This window comes from Platalea leucorodia (genome assembly GCF_965183815.1).
Source record: "Platalea leucorodia genome assembly, chromosome: 1".
NCBI lineage: Eukaryota > Metazoa > Chordata > Aves > Pelecaniformes > Threskiornithidae > Platalea > Platalea leucorodia.
This window is the reverse complement of record NC_138823.1, coordinates 21598261-21616365: the sequence shown is the minus strand read 5'-3', so window position 1 is coordinate 21616365 and position 18105 is coordinate 21598261. Positions and strand designations below refer to the sequence as shown.

At 37.8% G+C, this 18105-nt stretch overlaps 1 protein-coding gene across 2 annotated transcripts in view; it reads left to right on the top strand.

Moving 5' to 3' along the window:
* The window catches only part of ZFPM2 (zinc finger protein, FOG family member 2), a gene marked incomplete at both ends in the record, with an annotated part of 317253 nt that overhangs the window by 160275 nt on the left and 138873 nt on the right, over positions 1–18105 (top strand). The gene's annotated exons all lie outside the window — the stretch shown is intronic.

The window sequence follows — 18105 nt, the reverse complement described above, 5'->3', positions numbered from 1 at the left end:
TAAAATTAATTAAATTTGCCTTAATGTTAATGTTACTGAACATAGCAAGATCTTCTGTCAGATTAAAATTATTTTGAAAGTTATCAAATGGCACCTGTCATATAACATATTCTCAATTAGCCTTGTTTTTTATTCTGGTTGCAGAAAGTATGTGGACCATATTAGTTAAAAGTAATGCTTCGCTGGTCTCAGTTCAGTGCACTGAAAATCATGTCATTCCTAGGCCTTCATTTCATTTTTGTTTGTATAGGTTTTAAGTCTGAGCTTCAATATTATTTGTATATAGTTCAGATTAGTTTTTTGAGAATATCTGGAAAGGTGACCCTATATTGAAAAAAAGCAACTAATATCTCTAGAAGAAGGATTTAGACAATCTTGGAACATGCATTGCCCTATGGGATACTTCTGAAGAACCATTATCTTCAGCTGGATCACTGTTTGCTATTACAGGCTTTGCATGAATGTATTAGCATAAAGACCCATGGAACTGTTTCACAGAAGTGTATTAATTACATACATTTGGGGTAGATACATCTGTGCTGTAAATGGAGAAGCTGAGCTTCCCAGTGTTGGGGGTATTGTCCTGCCCTTGGAGGACCTGAAGAGAGTGAGGAGTGCTGAGTTGGTAAAGTACCACCTGGGACAGTGTGAGAGAGGGGTTATGTGGACCTGGGAGAAAAGGGAGGAAACTGATAGTCTTTAACTCCTCCCTGGAGAACCTATGCCTATCATCTGTTGGAGTTCTCTTTCTAACGGCTTGCTGGATAGCATGCATGTTACTTTCTGTAAATATACATATTAAAATTGTAGTGAAGCATTATTCTGTTATGAGTACATAGTAGCCATTTATGATCTTGATATTTTGTAGACTCTTTAGCATAATTTATTAATCTAAAGGTGCTAACAAGTTACAGAAAGTGGCATGGAAACTTTGTCTAAGTTTCCTAGAGTTCAGTATTCCCAACCCAGGTCAGATTTCCCATTCAGGCACCTGAATAAAGGATGGATTTTCAAAAGAACTGGATGCTCAAAGCGTCTTATTGTTAGAAAGAGGAAACTGGACAATCTCCATTTTCTCCATCCGTTTAATTTTTATTTCTTCATCTGTTTTATTCTTGGTGTATCAGCATTCTCAAAATGTTTTTCATAAAACGTCATTAGCGACAACTACCTATAATTCAAATAATTTTCTAAGATTCCAATATTACTACTTTCATCAACTTTCATGCAACACAAACCTTAGTCCTGATGTGGCTCAAAGTTGGTCCACATAATACCTTGAAGAAAAATGCTAGCTTTGTGTTGTCCCTATTGCCCTGTCCACTTGTACCACTTCCTCAGGTATATAAGACTTGAAGGTGATGTTTGAGTATGGGAGATGGTGTTGATTGACCGTTCAGTACAAAAGTTGCCATTATCAGATATTCTTAGGCTGAATTTGCAACATGTCAGCAGTTGATCATATTGTTTCATTTTTGTTTTCTGAAGGAGACATAGAGCAACCACAATCCTAGCAAGAGCTTGCTTCTCCTTTGGTAGCACAGGCATATCTTAAGGTCTGTTATTACTTTGTAAATTTGGGCAAATACCAGTTTTGCTGTAACAAAAACATTTAGCTAAGATATTTTGGTTTTAATGAACTTGTAATTAAGCAGTGAGCAGAGATGACTTTTTAGTTTGATGATCGTAATGGGATGGTACAACTTTCTCAACCTAGTTCAGAGAGATGCAGGATGAAAATCTTCAGGACTTTTTTCTCACTAAACTGGAAAGAGACTCATTCGTTTCGTGACAAATTAAAAACCAGAAAGTCTATTTTTGCTAACACTTGAAAGATTTTACTTCTGTTTTGCCTACTAATATAAATACATTTGGAAATCTGAAAAAGTTCCTGTAAACAGAATTCTAGTCCTCAGCAATATTGTTTTGTCCCCTGAGCAACTCCATCCTTTGAGGTAGTCAAAACCGAAATGGATATGATCTTCAGCAATCTGAGTTAACTTCGAAGTTGGATCCGACTTTGAAATTTGCCCTGCTTTGAGCAGGAGTTTGGACTGGATGAGCTCCAGAGGTCCCTTCCAACCTGAATTATTCTGTGATTCTAAGTATTGTTTCTTTTTCCTGAATATCAGATGTTTCCTGTAATCCTACATTTGTTACTTTAAAATGCTGTGTGAAGAAATGTAAACCTTTTGATAGAACTTTAATTTACTGTTTAAGCAACACAAACCCAGTGCCAGCTTCTACATACTGTTCTTTTATCTTTTTTTTTTTCTTGACATGATTCTGATTTATTTATGATCTTTCTGTTTGCTTGACACATTTGATATTACTCTTCTCACTAGCGTACATGCACTCTGTTGTTCATAAGGGGAGCTGCATTTGTTTGCTTAAGTTATTTATATCTGTTTTGGAAAGCTCATTTGGGTAAAGCCTCACCTCCCTAGAATTCAATCAAACTTTCACATCAGCAGCTGACAGCAGGTTTAGTTCATTTCTGAATGAGAACTGCAAACATTGCACTGTTATAAACATCAAATAATTTTTGGAAAAGAGCTTTAAAGTGAATTCTTGGTATAGAGAGAAAGAAAAATTCAGGGAACCTCAGGTGAGTAAATATCATAATTATTGCAGCTGGTCTCTTTATTGGAAAATATGTTTGTAGCTGACTACAAGTCTCTTACCTGACTTTACTGTTTAGTGTTAGCAATGTGACACTGCTTCATGGGATTCGTTACCTAGCTATAACAGTTACAGCTTACTTACTAACCTTGTAGTCTGCGCTGTATACAGCCTATACATGTAACATCCTGTTGAAGTGCTTCTTATTTCAAGCAGTGCTGTGTTGCTGAATACAGTGTCCCTGCTGTTGGCTCAGGAGATGGAGCAAGCTAATTAATTCAGCACGATAATTAATTGAATCTCCGTGCCAGATGTCAAATACTTTTTAGATCTTTCAAGTTTCTGTCTTGAAGTATGTTAACAATATACGTCTCAGAGTAGTGGAAGGTTGGGTACCTTGAACAAAAATGATTTAAGTGCTGTTCGCAATTGCAATAGGAATAGCAGCTGTTGACTTCTTCAGCAGTGCTGCAGCATTGTCGGGAGATACGGTAGAGTGAGGTCCGTATCAGGATTGCAAAATACTCAGACTCTAATGGTAGTCTTGAAATAGTTCAATGACTAATAAAGTTCTTAATTTTTCTCATCTAGGAGTTAGCCAATAGTCATGAAGTAGAGTGATCAAAATCCCTTATGAAATAATGTACCCCATTGCATTACTGTTACTGGCAATGAAACAATCTGCATGTAGCCACCAGAAATCTTAAGAACATTGTTTTTAACAGCAAAGAGTGAGTCTCGGATCTTAAAACTTGTCTAGGCATTTAATTCCCATTTCAATCTGAACTTAAGAGCTCCTTATATCATTACTAAATATTTATAGATATCTATTTAGATACTTCTATTGTATTTAGAATGATAGATCTCCTATTTAGATACTTTTAATGATCTGTTCCTGTAATTTTGCCAAACTGGCAAAACTCTCCTGCTCTCAGCTGTGTGCATAGTTTGTATCCATCTGCACAATTGGGCGTAGAGGTTATTGCCTTCCATTTCCTTCCACTTCTTCCACTTTTCATCAACTATTCCATAAAGTTGATAGTCCCAAGAAAATGAAATGCACAGGAGTATCTTTTCAAGCCTAAAAAGTGTACTTCTAAAATAAGAGCTTGTTCTCTTGTTTTACAGTAAAAAGAGATTACCTACATGTTTCCAGATTCTGTTTGAGATTTAATATAATCTTGCTGTTTTGACAAACAGACACGTGAAGAGTTTTGTACAATACTGCTTTCTATCTACAGTTAGTGAAAACTCAGCTCTACGAGGAAGGAGGCACTAGTTTTACCAGGAAGGCTCCAACTTTGCGCCTTGCTGCATCACAGAAAATCGCATAAAATTCAGTAGTTCGTGGGTACCTACAAGTAGACAGGAATATATATTTTTCTAAGTATGAAACTCCTAGCTTGTGATTCCTGTCTTTAACAGGAAAGTGGATTTGCACAAATGTCAAGTCTAATGTGAACAGGCAGGTGAGAAGAGCAGAAGACCCCTCTAGGCTGGTCATACAAACCACTGAAAGAGTAGCTGCTGTGCATAAGCAGCTCTAAATGCAAGGCACTAGCAGTCTACTTAAGAAAAAGCCTTTTGCTTGCTTTTTTCCCGGCTGTAAATATTTTCCCTGTTTGAGGTGACAACTTGGTGGGAATGAGGCCCTTGGAAACCAAAACAGCACAGAACTGGATAGCCCACGATGTATATTGAGCAGCAGCTCACGCCATCGCTCTGGTAGTCGTGTGGAGGCATTCCGAAAGGCCTTTTCCCTTGGCTGCCGCCATCTAGTTTTTGGTGTTAATCTGTGCCCATGGCAGGGTTTTGCAAAGCAAAACAATGAGCAGCTGGATCCTGCCCCCTGTTCTTGCCGTCTTGTCGCAGGGAGGAGGGCGCAGGGCAAGCCTGTATCGGCCTGATAAGGAAAAGAGGATTCAACGTGGCTGTGAAGGGAATCTGCAGGAGGAAAGTGTGCAGGGTTGGGCCAGGCGAGCAGTGGGATACAGCAGGGACCCTTTAACGGGATCTGGGAGGTTCAGCGCCAAAGCGACACTTCTTTTGGAAGATATCCTCATGAAACTATTTGACTGGGTAGCGTGTGAGGGGCTGAGGAACTAAGGTTCAAAATGCAGTTAAGTTAGTCACTCACTAATCTGTGGCTGGTCACTTTGGGTCAAAAAACTCATATCTGTAGCAGCCAGCAACTTTTAATCTTTGGAGTGGCAATGCAAGGCTTTGCAGGGCACTTTGGTTGGAGGTGCTGTACAGCCACAGAGACAGCCAGTGGTCTGGCTGTAGTCTGGCTGTAGTCCGGCTGTAGTCTCTGGTTCTCTTGTTCAAACATGGAAAGGGATACGGCAGTTTTTCTCTTTAGATATTTACCTGCAAATGGGGATTTTGGCTCTTATTAGCACAGAGACATCTTTACATTTAATTATCAAAAATACTGTATTGAGTTATGAACCTTGATTCTAATCTTTATTATACTGGGTTTATACCTTTAAGTACCTCAAGTGACTACAAAAGCATTTCTTTCTCATTTTTACTGCTGTTACTGTCAGGCTCTTCATGTTTAAAACTAGTTTAAAAACACTTCCTTATGTCCCAAACACGAGCAGACGTTAATGAAGCAGCGCTTCTGGACAACACATTGTGTCACACTTAGGGCGATATGCTGATGCGCTGTGGAAGTGTCAGGGTTGGCCACTTCGTACAAACTGAAACATTAAAAAAACCAGAGATACGCTGAGATGATGTGGACATCCACATGGCCATCCACAATGGTCTTGGAGAACATATCACTTCCCATCATTGCCTCACGTTTTATAAAGTCCTCTCCCATTTATATAGACGTGGAGTTGAGGGAAGTGCAATGACAGAAGAACTTTTTTTAAACTTTTGTGAATAATTGTAGTTTAGACACTTCTTTTTTTTCCCCAAAAAATTGTTGTTATTATTCCTTCTTTGTTTACATTTACACAACAGAGTTAATTTAAAACATGTTACTAATACGCTAGCAAGATGTGTTAATGATCTGAATAAACACCCTGTTTTGAAAAAAAGCTGAAAGCGGTTTTCTCCAGCTTGTGGAAGTAGTTTCCAGAACGCGAATAGGGGATGAAGCAACATGGTCCATGAAAAGAAAGAGCTCACTGATCATGCACCTCTGTGTAAATGCTGTTAGTACAGTGGTATTAATACTGCATACCATTACCATAGCCTTAATTTTAAGATATTAAATGTTTAAGGGGCATACAAATATGGTTTGTTTTTAAACAAACAAACAAACAAACAAACAAAAAAAGACCCAAAAAACCCCAAACCCACAAATGTTCACAGGAAGACAGGATTGAAATGACATTGTTCCTTTTTATTTCTTTATTTCTGAATCGATGATTTCCAGAATGTAGTATTGTGTCAATAGGGGATTTTCATATAAATTCGTGTTTGTTTTTTAACTTCTTTTCCTTGACTACAGCCCTTTTTTAAGACTACACATACCTGTGGTTCATTTTGACACCTGTTTATCAAAACAGCAAAACTTCAACATTTGTTTAAAACTACCACCGGTCACTTTGAAAGGTTTTTTAAAATAATTCAGTTACTTGGCACTTGCTGTAAGCGTCTTCATTAAGCAGACTTTATCCTAATACTATTGTAATTAAGTAGTAGACATTACCAATCATTCTCATTAAAATGGCTCAGTTCCCTGGGAGAAAACTCAATACTACCTGTCCTGTTTCAGCAAGCTTCATTTCAGTAGGGGGGTCCTTCTCAAAGTGGGAATGTACCCTGGGGCACATTGCCAGGGAGCTGCTGAGAGCAGAGCGAGTGGCCGGCCCAGCAGAAGAGATGGGTAAAGGTCACGACCCTGGGACAGAAAAAGGGCAAGAAAATTTGGTTCAGGGCCTCCCAGGCAGCAGAAAGAGAGGGTGTCACCATCTGCAAGTGCCAGGCTCTTCCATTTTAGGATGTGGGGAAAAGCAGAGAGAAGACAATGTGTACTGGAGCACGTATTGCACTGTTAAGCTGTTTAGACAGAACTACTGCAATAAACTGTGCAGTAGTAACGTATTCTTGTGTTGCTAGACTATGGTCGTCTAGTCTAATCTTCTCTGTACCATAGGGGTTAATGCTTATTTTGCTATTGTAGATTTTGCTAAATTTATAACACAGCTTTTAGAATGGGATGTAGTCTTATTTAAAAACTTCGGGTGAGAGAAATAATTGATTTAGCTCATTTAAGGTCATTCATGTAGGTCACTACACTGAAATACCTAACAGGCATGAGTTCAACACCCGTGTTTCAGATGAGGAATTTAACATTAATGTTGTCCTCTGAGGAAATTTTTAAAATTCATGCTTTTTATAATGATATTTTTTCTTATTTATGAAACATATGTATTATTATAGACTAAGCAGATATAAAATGTCAGATTTAAATATTCAGCAGTATTTGAAATAACTTTCTTCTCACTAAATGTTAAAGAACACCATTTTTTTTTTTACTCTGAAATAATATTCAGTTTCTAAAATGTTGACACATTTTTTTCAGTAGTTTCACATCCATGGAACAAGCATAGGAAATTCTAGCTTCATCATTTTAGTGGAAAATAAAGCTATGAAGGTGCTTGTGGCTACAAAGATGTTTGCATTGTTAAGCCAAGAATTTGATGGTTACAGTGGGCACTGAACTGAAAGACCTGGATGTTTGTGTTCACTCTTTGACCTCTAGAAAATAAAATGTCTTGGATGCTCCTGGGTTTCTTTGGGGCAATTACACATAAAACTATGCCTGCCCAAGGGTAGTTAGCCTTAGTGTACATGGGTAGTGGAGAAAAGCACCATGATGCTGTTGCCTTTTGAACTGTGGTAGCACTTGTGTTGCGCTCAGTACATTGTCCAGGTCTACTGTCTGGACATGCAAATGACATATGACTATGAAAACATCAGTGGATACTTTCCATAAGATTTGTGGAGGCAATAGTGGGCAGTTATTTGGAATAAATTGTGCTGTAAAGAAAATTTTGGTGTGAAAAGAAAATTCACCATTTGGTGGTGTCAGAATTTGTTTGTGCTAATAAAAGTGTAGACTTAGATACCATATCATAGTAACAATAACAGGATTTGAAATTATTGTCTATCTTCATTTAAATAAAAAAAATTACTTCAAGGAAAGGAATGGACCTGTGGTTTCAGTGAAGACAGTGGCTGCTTGCTGCTCACTTCTGTACACTGTGATGGAATGATCTAAATTCCAAACATCAGTTCCCTTTGTGTCTGAATATGCTTGAGAGAAGTAGCCTGCAAATTTTCAAGAATGATGGAAATAAAAGGTATTTCTAGTTGTTTCACTACCAGCCAAATTAACTGCATTCTGTGAAAGTGTGTTTTTGAATGTTTTGAATAGAAAATACCCTCAATATTTATAGTAAGTATAGTTAGTACAGTATGTGTTAATACATAAATATATTAAAAAATTGTAAGAATAGTGAGTATATATATTTGTACATATATATATACACAGTGTAAGTGTTTGTGAGTATATAAAAATAGCATATTCTAGTCAGAAGAAAGTCGTACTGTTCTTAGGTCCTAAAAATCAGGGGTTTGTTTGAAATACTAACATTTTGCCGAACTTTCTTCTCCATTCAACTATAGCTCCTTTTCTAATGATGTTGTAGTATCACATAGCCAGTAGCAAAATTTGTCCTTTTCCAGACGCAGCAGATCTACTTTGCATCACTGAAATATGGGCAATACAGAGCTTGGCCTGAGATCTTAAGTGCTGAGTGAAGTTTGTAAATGTCCTGGGCCTCATTTATCAAGCCTGGAGAACAAGTTCATCAATCTAATCCTGTGGTGGCTCCTCAGGCTCCAGGCGAGCTGAAAAGACGATCAGCTTCAGCCATTAGGGCTCTGCTGCGAAGAGCGCAGGAGGCACCATCACTTGCCGTCCTTGCCCTCCCTGCCAGCCCCAGACCACCTGCAGCAGGGGGGAGGCTGCGGCAAGGGACGCACAGCTAGTGCTCTACCTGATGATATGTCTTATTTACAGGGTTTTGTGCATGTTCTGATATTCCGTATAGGATAAATTATATGCATAGCCTCATCAGGTTTGATATTGTTTCATATTCATGTCCCATCTTAAATAACTTAGTATTAATTAATAACTTTTGCCCCCTTTCTTTTCACTAATGCATTTTATCATGTATTCCACAGAATAGAGAGAAAGGGAAAATATTTCAATGTATTTACGAAACGTTTCACAAATTCTGAAACATTAAGTATAGTTACAATAATATATATTTTTTATTTGAGCTCTTTTAACATGTTTGGGGAATAATTGAGTTTTACATAGACAAAATACTGTCCTTTCTGTGCTCTAAGGGAAGGCTAGCAGTCTGAATGCTACTGATGCATTTAGAATAAACTACACAGCATTTGAGATATCATCATAGTTTATGTAGATTATTCTCACTCTGAGAAAATGTCTTATAATTTAAAATTCTCCCTGTCACAGATTAGGATTTTATATCTTGTTTTTGACATTTGATTTGATATCTGAAAAGCACAGAAGATACTCTTTTAAATAAAAGCTTCATATATGTTAGTAATTATTATTATTTATGTATTTATTTATAAACATCTCACACTTTCCCAAATACTTTTTTTTCCTTTGAAGCTTTCTTCACATGACAGTCTCTAATCTGGGGGATGAGCGACCACGTTTTTTAAAAGATGAAACTGGAACTCCTGCCATGTGTGAGGACATTAAAGACAAGTTTAGGGGAGCTGAGGGAGGTGTGCCTTGGTGCTGGGGAGGTGAGGAAGGATTCTTCCCTCTCTCCCCCTCCTGCAAGCTGTTGTCCTCACATTTGGAAGAAAACTGGGACGAATTAGCATAAAGGGAAGAGAGCAATAAAGCAGAAAACAATAGTGGGTCCAAAAAAATACCTTAGTTTCTTTTCTGCTGTGTCGAAGAAGGCCTGGTTCTGCTATTGCCGATTTTTAATTCCACTGTGGACCTCATAGTATGTCTTAGTCATATCTCTTTGCTTTTATGGTGTTTTATGTTTCTTCCTCTTGGATGGGGTTGTATTTACTATATTAAATATTGGATCTTGTTATTCATATGTGTTAAACTCCAGATTGTATTCTTCTTTTTTGGGATCCACTTGTTTTACCTTACTCGTGTTTCTCTTCTCACTCTGGTCAAACCACCTCCCCTCCTCCAAGCCAGAATACCATGTTAATCCTGTACACTTCTGTGGTGGAGGGTTTCCCTCACCTCCTGGATCCACCCGGATCGTGGTCCGAAGAAGGATATGAAGGGTTGCATTAGGTGAACCTGCCAGATTCCTAGGTGTAGGTATCAGCAAGGGATATTTAGGTTAGGTATGAGAAAGACCTTCCTAATGGTAATAGAGTGAAAGGCTGGAAGAGATTCAGGAGGTTGTAGTAAATCTGTGTCTGGTGTGTTTAAGAACGGGCTGGACCAAGACGACAGGAGTGGTGTAGGCGCAGCTGAGCCGTGGCGCGGGGGAAGGAAACGGAGCAGATGACCCTGTGGCTTTTGGCACCCTGATGCTGAGAAACGTCTGCAGCCAACTTCACTTGTTCGGCTGCCCAGAGACACCTGCAGGTAGCTAAAATCTTTCAAGATTGGCTTTAAAAGGCCAGAATGAGACACTGTTTTTTGTAGAAAATGGCAGATGGGACGTTACAGCAAGCTAGACAGTTGGTCATACCAGTATAGGATACCGTTTTCAAAATCTAATTGAAATATAACAAGGGCTTGCTGGGAGATAAGGAAGTAAGCAGCTATATTTCTTTGGCATGTCTCTTCCCAATTGCCTGCAGCATTTTTTTTTCTTCTGAATATTCTCCCTTCCCACTCCAGTTTCTTACTAACTAAAGTTAGAATTAACACTCTATGTGTAACCAAATATTAAATCAGTGTAGCTTTTTCAATGCATTTTTTTCAGATGTACTTAGGACTTAATTTCTAGAGTATTCTGTACCTCTTTTTTAAGAAATGCTGTCTGTTTTATAAGGATCGTTGTCCCAGGTTTCTGTGTCACAGATTTGCAAAGTGAGAGCAATGGTATTGCATTTTCAGGATGCCAAATGTGTGCACTTTGATCTGGTGGTACAGCATGCCTCAGGGAGTAAGCTGAATCTTGATTTCTTTAGTCAGTCATCCACTATCAGGTACTAGAGCCCCGATTAGGCAGGCTGTAAAACAGAGAACACACCATGGGTTAGATGCGGAAACATTTGCGAGGAGGCTCTTGGCATCACGGGCATCCTCGGTGCTTGTTTTGTGGTACTATTTCTGTGCTAGTAAATCTCTTTAATGCATACAGTAGCAGTAACAGGTACCTGTGTGTCGTAGATGACTGCATATGCACTGATTACTTTTCAAAATGCTTCCCCCTCCACCACTACCTTCAGCAGTGGAAAATGAGAAGAATATCCATGTTTTGAAACTTGACCTCTCACAAATGTGAGACCACTTGGTATGGTTATGCCTCCTTAACATTCCTCGCATTCCCTCTTCCAAGCCAATTGTTAGCACTTGTTGCAGTGGCTTTGTAGTAGCACCTACTACGCTTACTCTGGCTAGTGGCATCCATGGGACTAAATAGCCTTTCTGACCTTTAATAAGCATTTCCTTGTCAGTCATACCAAAGATACTTGATGATCTAATTCTTTGTTCACTATAACTACCATAACTGTGAGGTCTCCTGAACTCTTCAGAAACGCGATCATTGTTTTTTGTGTTTCTCTGGCTGTGGTGTTGGACAGGAGGACTTGCAAAGTCTGCTTTGGGGTGGTTGCAAGGCGTGGGGAAGGAAAGAGGTTCAGGGGGTGGCATTCACTGCTATGGCCCACTGCAGCATGGTATTCAGTCTCATGAGAGCTGCAGCAGTATGCTGCATTGATATTATCACTTCAAAAATTTATTGGGTTATTTTTTCAAGACAACATATAACATGCACAAATCTCTTCCAAATGAAGTACGTGTTAGAGGTCATGGTTTATATGCCTTTATTTTTTACTCTGACTAGGTGTTTTTTCTGTTTCCATGTGTAGTCTTTGAAAAAATATAAAGCAATGAAAGGGAATGCACAATGATTGCAAATTTTAAATGGTGATTAATATTAGGACTTGGTTTTGCCTAACGCTGAGCACCAGCGGGAGGGGCCGAGCACCCCAAGCTTTCATTCAAAGCAGTAGGGCTGAGGTCTGCTTATTTGACCTTGAAGATGGGACCGGTTTGATAGGGTTAAGGTCAATGAGTATATTATTTTTAGACAAGATATGGAGTACATGGATGGTTCTGCTTTATTTTAGTGTGTTAACATCTGGCAGCATTCTGTGTTCCATATGCTGCTGATTGTCCTGATACATTCATCTTCAGCGATTATCAAAAAGATTTCAGTGCTCTGGAGTTAATCACACATTTGAGAAGACAAATACATGAAGATAAGTAGAAAAGCTGTGTGTGGGGTTTTGTGTATAAGACCAATATTTGGGTAATCTTGGCAAGTACCCTATTAATTTAGAAATATTTTTTAAATTGACTTAATTAGCTAATGTCTGTAAGTGCTCTAAGGATGAAAAATAGCATATTAGAGTTCAATATTACTCTCATGATAGACAGAGAACACTGCTCCTTAGAAATCTGATTGTGCCCTTTTAATTCTACATGTTGCACACTTCCTTATTTCTACTAATGGTGAATAGTTAAAGGGGTCTTAGATTTGCACCCTTTTCTCACGTATTATTTTAGTATGGCTTTGGTATATGAAAGTTTAGCTATGCTTGTGCTATTTCATTACAAAAAGCACACACATAACTATCAACTGAATTTTTTTTCCTTTTTTTTTTTTTTTTTTATAACTGTGTTTTCAGTTTTCCTAGGTTGATAACATTTTTTTCCAGGGCTATAAATTATTATTTTCATTCTGTGCTGTTTTGGCCTTACATGCTAACAGCTTCAGGGGAGAAAAACTTGAGAGTTTCACAGAGAATTTGCCACATCAAAGCAGGTGTTCCCTCTTACAGTACCTTCTTCTTTCTGAAAATGCAGAAAGTCTACCGTGATCAGAACGAAAGGTGAGGCAAAGATCAAACTAAGCCAGATGTCTGTCAAGTTTGTACCTCTCTTATGGCTTTTGCCACAGCCCACACTCACCTTAAGAGACCAGTCCTCTAGGCTGGCCCGCCATAGGGCTATCCCATGCCCCATATTCCTGCACAGAATAATTCAAATAAGAAAACAGCCGTAGGGCTCAAAGTCTAGAAGGATGACCCTTTGCTTCCCACACCTCCTGTAAGACAGCCCCGTGCTACTCCACTCTCTGCTAAGAAGTAAGGGCACCATCAAATCAGTTGTGGTCATGGCTCTTCAGGCAAACCCTGGGACCAGGGTCTGCACGTAACACGGTGTGGGACATCTGGTCAAGATAGACATCAGGAAAGCAGCAGAAAGGCTAAAGTGGCAGTTTGCCACGAAACAGAAGGTACAGAACAAACTAAAGTAGCAATGCTGCTACTCAATATTTCTCTCTTAATTGAATATCCACCATTTCAATGAAAAAAATAAAGGCAGCAAAGTCTCTTAGGGCACATAACATATCCTTATCCACCATTCAGATAAAACTTGTTTTATTTTATCATGCACAAATTTGTTTAGATCTGAGCAGTGACCACTCTTCCTGTTGCCAATATCTATTAATGATAATTACTTCAAATACCATACTCACTCACTGATAGCATCACATCATGGTGAGGAAGATTGTGATCTTATCTAAACCTATTCTGTTTAACTCTGACACTCCTTCTATTATAGTGGGCCCCCGATAAGATCATGCCTGTTAGGATCTGACATTAGTTGGAATCAATATTTGAAAATGTGCCTGTTTTTGCTTAATAGCAAAGTTAGTGTGAGGGTCAGAGTGAGATCATTTGTTGGATGAGATTGTACAGCTTCATCTTGTAATGGAAATGTGTTCTTTGCTTCAGCTGCTGGTGAAAAGTAAAAACAAGGGCTCTTTTTGAAAGCTGTACAGCTTTGCTAATAATCACTGTGTAAGGAAGATACAATCATTATTATGATATTTAACATCTGTAGTGCTGCAGCTTGTTGAGGTTCTAGTCGGGAACTGGTGCGCCTTTGTGCTAGACTCTGTCTGAACCTGATATTAAAAAGACAGTTGCTGGCCTCAGCTAGCTTAGGTCCTGGTTTTAGACCAGACATGAATACAATGGCAACAAGCAAGTGTGGGAGGCAAAAGCTAAAACGGAGATAATTAAGATTAGTATAATAAACAACGGTTACATCGCACTAACTCACTCAGCAGACCTGAGTTTTGTAGAGATAGTGAATGAAAAATGCAGCGAGTTTGTAGATGATTTCAGAGAATTCTTCCTATATGCATTAATCTAGTGAAAGAAAATACAAATAAATTGGGGTATTTATTTAGATGGGAATTTTGAAACTCATCTGCTGATAAAGAAGGATGTAATCTAGATCAGTGATGGTGAACCCTTTTAGTGCCTCGTGCTAAATTTATTTAAAAAGCTCAGAAGCTCATGTGCTGCCAACATAAATCTCTCTGTACCAAACTTGGCACCAGTGCCAGCAGTTTACGGTTACTGGTCGAGATGAACAGTCAGAAAACACAAAGCACCATAATGCTGTTTTGCTGAAAAATATAGTTACTTTTTTTGTAAGACCTTTCAGGATCTGGTGAAAGAAACCAAATCAAAGCCTGAGGGTATTGTAAGGGATGTATGAGAGCTGCAGTGTCCCTTTCTCCTCAAAACCATTATTTTTTACCCTCTTATAAATAAAAAGTCCAACAGTATAAATTAAAAATAAAAAGTGAATCATGAATGACCCATTGTTTTGATCACTGGGCTGCAAAATGTGAGTGACACTGGTTCTGTGCCTGAAGTTGGCATCAAAGGGCCTCCTGCAAAGCTTCCAGTGCGAGGCGAGTTCCACGACCACTAAGCTGCTCTAGAGAAAATGGCTCCAAGAGATATTTTAATAGATCTGTTAAATCATTCCAGTGTAGAATAAAAATAAATTTGGAAATTTACGTATTTTTTCATGAAATGGGATTCTTGTTTAAATGCCCAGCTTTTTATTTAGGTGAACTGCTGATACTAGTGATGTGCTAAGACCTAGGCTGTGTTTACCAGTCAATCATTTCCATTTCAGTAATGCAGCTCATCACTGACTGCGTCTGATCTTAACCTCTAACTTCTTGTGGTTTGACTTGGATTTCCTTTACAGTTCCCAACTTGATTACAATTCCTCACATTTGATACACTAGTCACTAAATTTATGACACTGTTTTCTGAAGGAGATGAACGTATGCGTGAGAGGAGTGATAGTTTTCACTAGACAAAGTCAGAAAGTTTCTGATTTGGAATAAAACATATATACTGTCATGTGCTCTTCTAATTATATATGTATATGACATTACCAGTATCACGTATGTGCCAACTGGTAGTTATGAAGAGGTGTAACTGTAATTTGTGTTTGTTCAAACACAAAAGTAAGTGGAATGACAAATGAATTAATCATTGTACCAGTGTTAACAGTAAAAGCATGACTGAATTCACTCTCATTATATTGCCTTTCGATTCAATTAAATGCCATTGCTGACTCTTTTAATATCATATATGAAAGCATTGTAAATTGAAATAAAATAAAAAACTCATCAAAGTGGATTTATATAGATGAAATTCTTCCCCTGTAAGATGGGCGTAAGGATATTTGAGCAGTATTTTGCCCATAAAAAGTGAGGCATTTTCATTGAACAATGCATACTTTTGGATACAATATGAATAATGAAGATGCAGATTTCATTTTACTTTTTATTTTAGTTGTAACAAACAGAGGGAAGAGCAGAGTCATTTGTAAACTTTCCCTGAAAAAATGGGAAGAATTTATCTTTGAATGAAATATGAAATACGTTGAGATTTTGGACATCTGTGTCACAGTGCAGGACAGAATTTTTTTAAGACTGAGTTTTCTCTATTTTCCCAACTCTATTTTAATCTGGGTACATCCCAAAGGTGTTTCTTGAGTATTCTGATACTGCATTACAGTATTTGTATACAAAAATAGGTGTTTTGCCACATATGCATTTCCACAACATGGCCTTCAGTAGATTAGTGACACAATTTCTCATGAATGTCACTGAAAAACAATGTACTTGTTGAATTTTGAAGCAGTAATATTTAAACATTGATTTCTTTAAAATCTTGACTTTTTGAACAACTCTAATTCTCCTCATTATTTCTTTCTTTGTTGTCTTAATTGTGAAATATAGTTTCAAATTCATGGACTATCAACAATTTTCACTTGTCCTTTTTTATTTCAGGAGTCTTTGTGCAATGTTTTGGCCACGGTGTGCTAGGTGTAGAATCGCAAATGCTTCAGTGGGGCAAGGGAGGAGGCTTTTTCTTTCCTGTTCTGAAACCACAATGAGTCTAACTTTAGACACAATGCAAAACAGAGCACTACAGTTTTCTGCCTTACTCCCAGATATGTATAAAACAAGAATGTCATTAAGACAACTGGATACATCTGAAGAAGTGTTTTTTTTTTCATGGATATCCCTTCTTTCTCCCTAAATAAAGAATGATGAAGAGCCATAATTTTAGCTTTATAATAACAAATTATTCCACTTACTCCATTCCTTAGTGGCCAGCATTGGCCACATACAGCATGTTTAAGACCTTCTGTTAAACTTGTGTGCCAGTGCAGTCAGAGCTTCACTTTAAACCTGACTCTGAAACAATTAGATTGAGAAGCAATAAGAGAAGATTAAAGACAACTATACCTGTATAAATAATGCAGAATAGTGTTTGTGAATATTTGTTTGAATTCTGGGAGTTTATTTGATGTAACTTTATTTTTTTGACTTGTGCTTTCTGCCTCAAGAAATTCTTGGTATTCAGACTGGTCTATTAAATGTCACAAACCAGATAATCATGCTGTTGTTATTGTAATGTCTGAACCAAGATGGCAAAAAGAGGAAATCTCTTCCTGAAAAAAATTGCAGACAAAGAATGGGAGAAGAGTATAATTTGATCACCATTTTTAAAATGGGAGATCAAGGTACAAAGAGATTAATAGACCTGCTTGACAGCACTCTGGAGGTCTCAGGTTTCCTGCAGGTTAAACAAATGCCTGTGTTACAAGATTATTCCCCAGAATGATGAGCAGACACCCAAAGAGTTGTACATTAGCAGCCTGCAAATCAAACTAATTTTTATAAACTCTTCATGTAAAAATTGTGAATAAGAAGTAGGCATGTAGGAATCCATCTGTTCACAGACAATTCATGATAGAAAAGAAGACTAAACTTTTTATGAATATTATATGCAGATAACTAACTGTAAAGAAAATGCAAATACAAAACAATGCTCCTTTGAATGCATTCTCAAATGTACCACCTGTGAAAACCAGAAGAAAATAAGTAGACTCCTACAGAGGTCTAATAAGCAACTACTCTGCAACAAGCTCCCATTATTTCATAACTGATCGGTTAAAATTGGAACATGAAGGTATTTAACAAAAATCGAGATTTGCAAAGAGTGGGATCCCTTATCATGTAAAGGAATGATTAAACCAATTGATAGCGCAGTGGTGTGCATAGTCTGGATTATGTCGTTGAAAAAGAGAAAATGCTTGATGATGGTCTAGCAGCACTGTGCTTCCAATAGGCCAGTCAGTCAAATGCAAATACAGTCTATAATAAAAAGAGCTGCTTGGCATAGTAATTGGGAAATGAATGTTATTTGTAGCTCCATATTTCTGTCTTTAGGAGTCTAAGAACTAGGAGGTTGGTATTGATAAGAGGGTTTGTGTATAAATCCTTTGTAATGAGGCTGTGCCTCTTCAGTCATTTGTATTAATTTTAACTTTAGATATGAACATCATTCTCTGAAAGGGGTGACAACTAAAATAACGAATTTCACAAATGTCTGGGGAAAAAAAATTACTCATTTTAGAAAAAAAATCCCTGGGTTCTTTTTTGGTTGGTTGGTTGGTTTTGGGTGCATTTTTTTGTGGCAGGGAGAGTTTGGAGTGACATACAAGATCACCTTACATGTCATGGCACGCACTGTAGGTTATAGCTGCATTTGTGCAGATACTGGCAAAGATAAGTTCAGGTTTGGATGAAGGAAACTACTAGGTAGGAGAACTACGAACTATAACATGTAGTTCAAGGGGTATAAATGTCCTTGCTATTCTTAACTCAGGTCAAAAACTCTCTCCAAATACCTTGAGATCTGCATCAACTCCAGCCATTGATATTACCCCATGAATTGTTTTGTTGGGTTTTTTTTATTGGCACGTTTGGCTGATTATTTAGTAATGCATTTGACAGTTTCTGCTGTTCTGTATCTTCATGGACACCCATATTTCATATCTTGTTTATATTCTGAACTTTGGAATAT